The sequence below is a fragment of the Tenrec ecaudatus genome, chromosome 8 (assembly GCF_050624435.1).
Source record: "Tenrec ecaudatus isolate mTenEca1 chromosome 8, mTenEca1.hap1, whole genome shotgun sequence".
Classification (NCBI taxonomy): domain Eukaryota; kingdom Metazoa; phylum Chordata; class Mammalia; order Afrosoricida; family Tenrecidae; genus Tenrec; species Tenrec ecaudatus.
Genome location: NC_134537.1, coordinates 31529138 through 31539711, shown reverse-complemented (window position 1 = coordinate 31539711; position 10574 = coordinate 31529138).

The window sequence follows — 10574 nt, the reverse complement described above, 5'->3', positions numbered from 1 at the left end:
TACACTCAGAGATCCACATTCCCATATTATATATACATCTATATATATTTTGAACATTTTGAAAAACAAATCAATATTTGAAAATGTACATACTTTTAACTTTTTATTGTAAATTGGGTGAAGATTTACAGAGTGGACCCACAGTTTTACATTCAGCAGTTCATAGACAATGTGATTCAACTCATTCGTGCCATCATTTCAGTGGGCCACCTGCCTCATTTCCTCTGCACTTTGTTTCCATTCCTCCTCCTTTGTTTCCATTCCTCCTCCTTTTGTAACCCTTGGGCAAGGCTGCCTTTTTAATCTTAAGTGGCAGATTTTTCTACCATGGGCTGGGTTCATCCCCAGACATGAGGGTGACTAATGTTCACAGTCTGGCTGAGGGAGGAGTCCCCGCCGCCCCCGGTCTCTATTCAACAAGACTGGTCTCTCCTATGATGCTGAGCTGTGTGTGACCTTCTCCCATTCTATTCAGGACCTTCTAATGTTCCCCCTTTCAGAGCAGCTAGGAGTAGTAACCAGGCGACAGGGTTACAGGGATTAATATTTGTTTGGGGTTTGCATCACTTGTTTCCTTCAGACTGTTTAGGGGTGTCTCGTTTTAAACTTTTCATGATTGTTCACATAATGGTTTGCAGAGCAGATCCTTAGTTTTACACGCAACCATTCACACCATTTTGTTTAAACGCATCCATTTGAATCCCCTCGATGTAGTTGGGTTATCATTTGAGAACAAGAAGAAATAGAACTTAGGTCCAGTTCTTATAATCACCATGGGATATAGCAGGAGCAGCAACAATGACAAAACCACGTGGGAAATTTTGGCACCAAGATATTATTGTGAAGTTTCATTAAAAAGAGCTAGTCCATAAGATACAAGTCTAGGGATACCTGAACATAATTGAAGCATGGTTACAAAGGAGTTTGTTGTGATTGTTGTTGTATCTCCAATATTCAGAGACCCTTCAGGACAGAGTAGAACTGCCCTCACCAACCTCGCTAGGCTATACTCTCATGGGATAAAAGAACCAAGTCTTTCTTCACACAGAACACCTTGTGGGTTTGAACTACCAACTTATCATTAAGAGTCAAGTACTTAATCAGAGGTCCAATTTTTACTTTTTCTTCAATTTCTAGACAGAAGGAAAAGGAGAAAGTTCAATTTAATTTTCATCGCCGTGATGAAGAAGTCTTGGATAAAACTAGATTTTTAAGAAACATTAACTCCAACTTCCATGCTTCATGGAAAATGGAAAAGTTAAAGATATATAAGCCAAACTGGATCAAGAGGCAACTTCTCTCTCTCTCTCAATCATTTTAATTGGGGGCTCATACAGCTCTCCTCACAGTCCATATATACATCCATTGTGTCAAGCACACTTGTACATATGTTGAAGAAGTAACTTTTCAATCATCAAAACTTTATCAGCAAGCATTAGACAATTCTCTAAAATAGGATGATATGTCATAAGTGATGGATCCACCACTTGGTTTGAATAGAGTCTTGAGGCTAGCTTATTGTGGGTGAATGTGTGTAGAAAGAATTCCATAGTCAGCTAGACTTGTATAAGATAACTTAGGGGGTTACTTTTAGCCCAAAGATTCTGTAGTTGTTTGATAAGTCAAATAAATCTTCAAAGGGATGATATGGGAGAATGGTCTGATTCAGTGGCACCATCTGGATAAGGACACGCTTCATCTACTTTCCTGGCTTTCAAGAAATGACAGGAAAATGAGTGCACATTCTCTTTTTATACTTTGGTGCTCAATACTGGAGTTCGGCCAGGATTCCAAAAGCATTCTGGTTCTTAGTACACATTCTCCCTGTCATCTTCCTTTATGAAGATGCAACTTTTTCACCAAACCAAGAAAAATAGTTGAAAGGGTCTCCAAACTCTCATGGACACTTCAAAGACTTGCACGGAATGCTTCAAAGAGAAACGTGCCCAAAAGCTTGTCTTATTATCATTTTTTTTACTCTTCCGGAGACAGACCATTACATCACCCATGACCCTGTGGTTTAAACATTTCCTGTGCTGAAATACCCTTTGAAGAGCCCTACTGACTTCCTACAGCTTGCACGTATTTCATGTCCTAACTGGTCTTCACTACAAGGCACTGAAAAGGTTTGGAAAGTGCCAATCATGGGAGGGTATCTGGTCCTTGACGAAACCATAGGATTGAGGCAGAATAGGCCAATAATGCTCCCTTCTTACTGAAGATTCAGCAAAAAGTGCAAGTCTGCTGCTATAAAAGGCCAGTTCTGACTTCAATATGTTTTGGTTTCCGCTACATGTTTTGACAAAGCAAAACTCCCTACACAAATCATAATGTTCTGATAAACCTTGTCTGTTACTCATGCCTTTGAATACATTTTTTCCAAAAGAAGAATAACTGGGTCATGGAGTACACATATTCTTAATTTCCTCCATACTGACAGCTCCCTCTACAGAGTGACTTCACCAGGTTGTACTCTCACCAGCAGCACGTGAAGACTCTCATTTCCTCACCTCAGTGCTTCTCCAGCACCATAGCTCAAATGCATCGATTCTTCTTTAGTTTTCTTTACTCAATTTTCAGCTTTCACATGCATATGAAAAATCACACGCATATGAAGCCATTGAAAAAACCCAGGCTTGTATCAGGCAGTAGCTACCAAAAACCAAACTCACTTACATTGAATCAATTTGAGCTCATTGTTACCCTATAAAGACAGAGTAGAACTACCTTTTGAGTTTCCAAGACTGTAATTCTTTATAGGAGTAGAGACCCCTGTTGTTCTCCCACCAGAGCGGCTGGTGGTTTCTTACTGCTCTCTCTCAGCATGGTTAGCAGTGTAGCCTGAACGCCAGCCAGTACATAGCCTTTAATGATTTTTGTTTTACAAGTCAATTATTTTCTTCATTCTTATATTAATTATTATTAGCTCCCTATTTCCCCCAACTGCCCCTGTCATGAAGCTAAGTGGCTGTTAATCTAGTTACTACTTCCATAGGTTGACATATCCTGGATTTCATATAAAGAAAATCAGATATTTTTAAAATTTACAAAAACACAGAAAATTCTCAATAGAAAAGAAAGCAGAAATTAATAAAAACTAGAATTTTTAAATGGGTCAAAAAGGAAAACAAAGGTTAAGATGTTGAAAGTTAGCATAGCTGTTTCTGCACTAATCTACTTTCCAATACACTCTGTCTGAGGACCAGGCTATTCACCTCCTTCGTCAATGGTCTGAGGTAGCACAGTTGATAACCTTTAATAAGTGATGAAGTTCACTTCTGAGTCTAGTTTAGTGAAAATCTATAGTATAAGTGAAACCTGAATTTTTATTAATATTTTTCTACCTCTATTGAAACAGTGAGAAGACCAAAGAAGAAGAATATACTCAGCATGTCTTAAACTGAAAGAACTCATGGGGGAGAAAAAATCTTGGAGTTGCAATGTGGAAAGATTCTATGGACAAAATTGTGAATGATACAGGAAGCATCAAACGAAGATAAAAACAATACAAACATTGTACCAAAAAGAACTCGTCTATATTCCACCATTTCAGGGCATAACATATGAGTAAGAATCAATGGTGCTGAAAGAAGTTCAAGATACATTGAAAGCATTAGCTAAAAGCAAAGCTCCAGGAATCAATAGAGTACCAATGAAGATGTTTCCACAAGCTGATGAAGGACAGAAAGCACTTATTTATCTATGCCAGGAAATTTGGAGGACAGCTAAAAGATATTCATATGTGTACCAATTCCAAAGAAATGTGATCCAACAGAATATTCCAATTATAGAACAATATTATTCATGTCATACGCAAGTAAAATTTTGCTGAAGATCATTCAACAATGAGTCCAGCAATACATTGACAGCTAACTACCAGAAGTTCAGACCCGATTCAGGGAAGACCTGGGCTATCAGAGTTAACAAAGGAAGACAAAATAGATGAATGGGACCTACTAAAAATAATACACTATGTGCCTCAAAAGACCTTTGTGTTCTTAGTCATCATTCCAGAGAATGTAAATATGTTTATTGGTTTGATTTTGCTCCATTATATATTGCTGTAAAGGAGTCTTTGTGGCATTGCTAGATAAGTATTGAACTGAGAACCACAAGGTCTGCAATACAAAACCATTAGTCACTCAGGGTCACTGTGAATTGAGAGAATCAACTAGGTGGTAATGCTGCTGTAAAGATGTACAACCTCAGAAACTATATTATTGTCTCTATGAGTCAGAATCAGCTCAATCACAGTAAGGAAGATATATTGCTATTTTTTGTTTTATTTCTTTTTCTTGTCTTTATTCTTTTTTTTTCATAATCCTGGAAGAATTTTGTAATGTTGCTACTTTTATAGATTTTTTTCAGCAGAAAGCTTCTTTAGTTTGTATTCCTCCAGATGTATTTGAAACATCACATTTTTTTCTATCTGCTTCCTTTTATCGGTTGAACTAATAGTTTTCAAGGTCCCTTCCACTTCAGCTATTGATTTTACCTTCAGTTCACCACAGTATTCTCGATTGTTGTTTTACGTACTTTGAACATATTGATGTATGTTAGGAGGAATCATGCTTACATCTATTATGTATTTTCCCTATCACCAATATATTGCATATATCTTTATTCCTTAGGTGATTATACCTATTTCTATTTTTTCCAAATTTGAAACTGCTATTCTGCTTAAATTTTAGTTCATATTTTCCTAGTATGTTGTTGATTCCTTTATTTTTCATCTTATTATATACTGACATTTAAATGTACCTTATTTTAAAAACATAAGAATGAGTCTTGTTTATAATCCAGTATGATGGGATCTGTTTTTTATTCTAAGTTTAAAGCATTTATTTTATTGTGATTATTACTTTGTTGGACTTTACTTTTACCAAATTATTTTGTAGTCTAATTTACAAAATTTTGTATATTTGTATCTTTATTTTATTGTGTTGATCAGATTTTCTTCTAAATTCCTGGAAGAAATTAATTCTATTTTTAATATTTAAAAAATTATTCATACATTTCAAAATATACCTATGCATAATACCTCATTATTTAAAACTAATCAATATATGTACCTCCTTCTCTAGACAATTTTTAGCATGTTCTCATATAGCCTTTACCTCCCTTCCCCCACTTTCCAAGCCCTGTTGATACGATTTAGAACCTGTAGCATAGATTATTACATAGGTTTTTCTTACATTGAAGGGGATAACGTTAAAATGCCTGCCTACCGTAGATGTGCCATAGCAATTGTCACCAATATCCTTCCCACTCACATAGATGTAAATAGCATTCTTAAGAGGGAAAAGCAACAAGATATAAACAGTCAGATGTTTGGCATCCTGGTAAAGCAAGCCCTAGACTACCTGCCATCTATATGCCGGGAAAAATCATTCATCCCAGACACATAAAATTCCTAAAAGGAGCTAAAGTGATGCTGTTGGGTAAACACTGGACTGCTGACCTCAATGTCAGTGGTTCCAAAGCACCAGCCTCACCTCCGGAGAAAGATGAGGCCATCCGCTCCCTGAAGACTCACAGCTTTGGAGACCCTCTGCAGGCCACGATGAGTTCTAGTCAACTTAATGGCAGTGGGCTAATACTCATAATGAATTGCTACAAATTTGGTGGTATAAAAAAGCACAAATTTAGTATAGTATATGCTATACTATAATACTATATATAGACTATAATATAGCATATTATAGTGTAGTTCTATAAATAGTATAGTATCATTTTATAAATCAGGATTACTAAAACCAAGGTGTCAGCAGAACTATATTCCTTCTTCAGAAGCAACACCACCACCCCCATCACCCACTTACTGCCATTAAGTGTACTCGGATTCATGGGGACGCTATAGAGGCTTTCCAAGATGGTAATTCTTCACAAGCACAGACAGCCTTCTCTCTCTCCCAAGGAGCAGCAAGCGGGTAGGTTTGAGGCATTGACCTTGTGGTTAATAGTCTAACAGAGCCTTTTCCAGAAGCTGTAGGCTGCTGCCTTCATTCCTTAGTACATGGTTCTTTCTTGAATCCCATCTTCTCTACTCTGACTCTCTTGTCTCTCTTTTATCAGAACCTTTGTGATTACATTGAGCAGTCCTGTATTTCAGAATGATTTCACTATCTTAAAGGCCACAGTGTAACTTATCTGCAAAATTCATTCTGCAAAATTCACAGATCCTGGTGATTAGGGCTCAGACATATTTATGGGGTGGGTTTTCTACCAGACTTTGATTAGGCCCTTTTTACTTTGTGTTACTTTGATAAACGTTGCTGCTGTTGTTAGGTGCTATCAAGTCAGTTCCAATTCCTGAGAACCCCATGCAAAACAGAGTGAAACACTGCCCGGTCTTGCACCAGCATTGCTAGGTTTTTGGCAGTCATTATGTCAATGCATCTCATTGAGGGCACTATAATGGACATGCCCCACTGTTACTCAAAATGTACTACTCCATTTTTTTTTCTTAAGTCAATTATCAGACCCTCCTTCCTAATATGTCTTAGTCTTGGAAAATTCTACTAAAACCTGTTCACAATGGGTGACCCTGCTAAAATATAAAATATCAGTAACAAATCATCCAGCATCACAGCAAGATGCAAATCACAACAATATGATACACCAACAAATGAGTACTGGGACTTTACATGTACTGGGTCTTCATTCTAGCATATTTTGTTTCTCAAAAACTATTAATTCTGTCTTATTATTACTTATTAGTTTTTTATTGATATAGATATTTATATGGTAAGATATTTCCTTTAAGGAGTACTCCCTCAATGCAAGAATACTTTGTTCTATTAAACTGGCATTCCATGATGCTCACCTTCCCGACATAATTGCTGAAGACAAAGCAGATGCACAAGCAAATGTGGTGAAGAAAGCTGATCATGCCCGGCTATCAAAAGATATAGCTCTGGGGTCTTAAAGGCTTAAAGGTAAGCAAGCAGCTATCTAGCTCAGAAGCAACAAAGCCCACATGGAAGAAGCACACCAGCCTATGTGATCAAGAGGTGCCAAAGGGGTCAGTTATCGGGCATCATCAGAACAAAAAATCATATCATTGTTAATAAGGGGGGGTGTAGAGTGGGAACCAAAAAAGCCCACCTGTAAGCAATTGGAAATCCCCTTATGGGTCATGGGGAGGAGAAGAGCCAGTCAGGATGCAGTGCAGTAACGAAACATACAACTTTCCTCTAGTTCCTAAATGCTTCCTTCCCACCCACTATCATGATCCCATTTCTAATTTACAAATCTGTCTAGACCAGAGGATGTACACTGGCACAGATAGGAACTGGAAACACAGGGAATCCAGGACAGATGATTCCTTCAGTACCAGTAGTGAGAGTGGCGATACCGGGACCATGGGGGGAGGTTGGGATGGAAAGGGGGAACTGATTACAAGGATCTACATATAACCTCCTTCCTGGGGGATGGACAACAGAAAAGTGGGTGAAGGGAAAATGTCAGACAGTTTAAGATATGACAAAATAATAATTTATAAATTATCAAGTGTTCATGAGGGAGCGGGGAGAGGTGAGGGACTGGGGGAAAATGAGGAGCTGATACCAGGGGCTTAAGTAGAGAGCAAATGTTTTGAGAATGATGAGGGCAATGAATGTACAAATATTCTTTGCACAATTGTTGTATGTATGGATTGTGAAGAGTTGTATGAGCCCCTAATAAAATTATTTTTTAAAGGCATTTCCTTTAAGGATACTTTCAAATTAGGCCTTTGTTTCACACGATTTTCATTTTATATGTTATTCTCTGCCTCTCCATTACTCCAAAATTTTACTTGGATCTACTCTCATTTGCATCCATCTCATGATCTAGCAAGTCATCAAAGGCACTCTCATCAAAGAACAGTCTCATATAACATATTTATATGTTGTGGGTCTAAAACATTGCCTTACACACAGTATCACCTCTGGTTTTTAAACAAATGAATTAATTAAAGAGAGAGAGAGAGAAGTCAATGGGATGTGGAAGAAGGTACCAGAGCCAGAGTTCATCAACCACATAATCGGCACATTTCAACTTCCAGCAATATGCAAATACCAACAATGCATATATCGCATATACAAGGATAAAATTTTAAAATATTGCTCAAAGTCACAGAAAACTTTATTAAACAAAAACATCACAATGTGATCATTTCTCTACTTATCTTCCTTCTAGGTCTCTATACTTGAAAGCAATGTTTCCTTCACTCTGACCTTTCCCTGAAGAATTCTACACTCTGATTTACACTACATCAAACCAGCAGTGTGGGTGTTCTCAAGAGACTCAAATCTTGTTTCTCTTAAATGTACTTGAAGTTCTGAGACCAAAAAGAAATTCTGAAGAGGTAAAATCAGGCTGGAGGATTGATGAGGTAAGGTTTCCCAATTAAATTTTCATAGGAGAGCCCTTGCTACCCTCAATAGATAACAACTCCATTGTCATTTGGGGACATTTTTCCTTGGTGCAATTTTTCCTGTCTTCTTCTCGCCACTGCAGTTAGCCATTTTCCTAAAAGTCCTTCCTCAAAAGCTCCCCTAATCAGCCTTTCAGAACATCTGTTGGGATTGCCACTGTGGAAAACCAAAAAAATGTGTTGCTGGGAACTTCTGAGCCTTGAATGTAATTCAGATCACTTCTGAAACCAAGGTGTTGATTAAGCCTAGGGAACCCTGGTGTCATAGTAGGTAACACAGCAAGCCATTAGCTGCAAGATTCACAGTTTGAAACCACCAGTCATTGTGCCTGGGAAAGATGAGGCTTTTTACTCCCGTAAGGTTTACAGTCTCAGAAACCCACAAGGGTAGTTCTACTGTATCCTCTAGAGTCAGTATGGGTTGGAACCAACTCAGTGGGAGTGAGTTGTTTGTTGTTTTTTTTTTTTTTGAATTTTCTTTCTTGTTTGTATTGACAAATTTAGTTCTCATCTTCTGTTAAGATTCACTCCATTAAATGATCTTCCTTATCTTTGATCTTGCTTAAAGGCTCATGGAAAGACCACTCTTTAAGCTAGCTGATCTCCTCATGACTCTTGGCGCTCAATGTAGCTAAAAGTTTGCTGAGATCAAGATATTCTCTTAAAACTTTTAAACAAAAAATCATGTAAGATTCCCATCTCCAGCAAGTGTCTCCTCAAGGGTCACTGTAAGGTGTTCTTCCACCAGTCTCTGAGCCTCAGCCACAGCTTGTTCATCCTTCTAGGTTGACAGTCTTCTCTCGCTTGATTCATCATTGAGGCCTTCTGACCTTCCTGAAAATGCTTCATCCCTCTAAAACTGTTCTGTGGGACACTATTCGCATAAACTTGTTACAAAGTTTCAATGATTTAGGAAGATGTCCACCTGATTGAGTTAAAAATAATATCCCTTGCCCCCTACCGGCCATGACACAAAAATATCTCTTTTCTTGAAGGTATCCTAATGAGGCCAAGAGAAGCATCCCACTGAGAGAACTTGTCAGCAACCATCCACTGGTTACAAAGACATTTTAAAACACATTTTTGCTTGGAATAAACCCATGGAGGCATAAATTGGGACCCTCGTAGCAATATATTTGCATGTATCCTGGTATGTGTACAACATGTTCTATGAAGTGAGTAGGAATTATCTTGCCCACTTTTCAAACATAAATGGTTTAAATGTTCCTTTTTAATCTTTTATTGACTTGGGTGATCAAGCATTGGCATTGATAATGAGGATGCTATGAGCGGCAGTTAAAGGCATTGCTGTGTGTTGTTGGGCAAATGATGCATTTGTACGCTTGCACTTCCTCTTTTGTGAAAGCCAATGGTGATGCAAAAGGAAGGTAATTCATAGAATGACATAAGTTCGTGAGTATAATGCATGTAACTAGCTTCTTCCAAAGAGTGTGCCCTACATGCACTAATATTATTGAAAACAGCACCGAGCTTGCATTTGTGAAGCCATTCATCAAAATTAAATGAATGAATGAGATCTTTCTCCTATAACTTTTTCTTTTATAAAGTTTGTAAGAGCAGCACAAAATAAAAGTTATCCCATCTCAACAGACAAGGTTGCAGACAATATCTCTTATCACGCCTTCCTCATGCTTTTATGAGTAGCTAACTAGTCCACTCTCCAGGGCAAGGTAGAGTAATGGGGCAGTATTCAAGTAACACATTCAGTTCCTCTCTGTACTAGACTTCCTGCAGGGGGATGCCTTATACTATATGATTAGTACATTTAGTTGGAAATAATGATTGGAGGAATAAGATGTGAAATATCAACTTAGTAGACAATTATGCCAATTGACTTTGATGAAAGCTGACATTTTGATTTCTGATTCCAATGAGCATTCAAAAGTTATTTGAGGAAGGGCTATCACTGGCATCTTAGAGATAATGTTGCCAGATGAAATTCAGGATGTCCAGTTAAATTAGAATTTAAATTTCACTGAGCATTTGGAGTGGGGGGGGGCTTATTTATTAATTTCTCTGATTGACTGGTCAGTTCATTGCATTCAGGGGTTAGTTAGCTAGTTAGTTAGTTAGTTAGTCAGATAGTTAGTTAGTTAGTTAATGTTGGTTTGGGCAAAATCTGGCAGCCCTACTT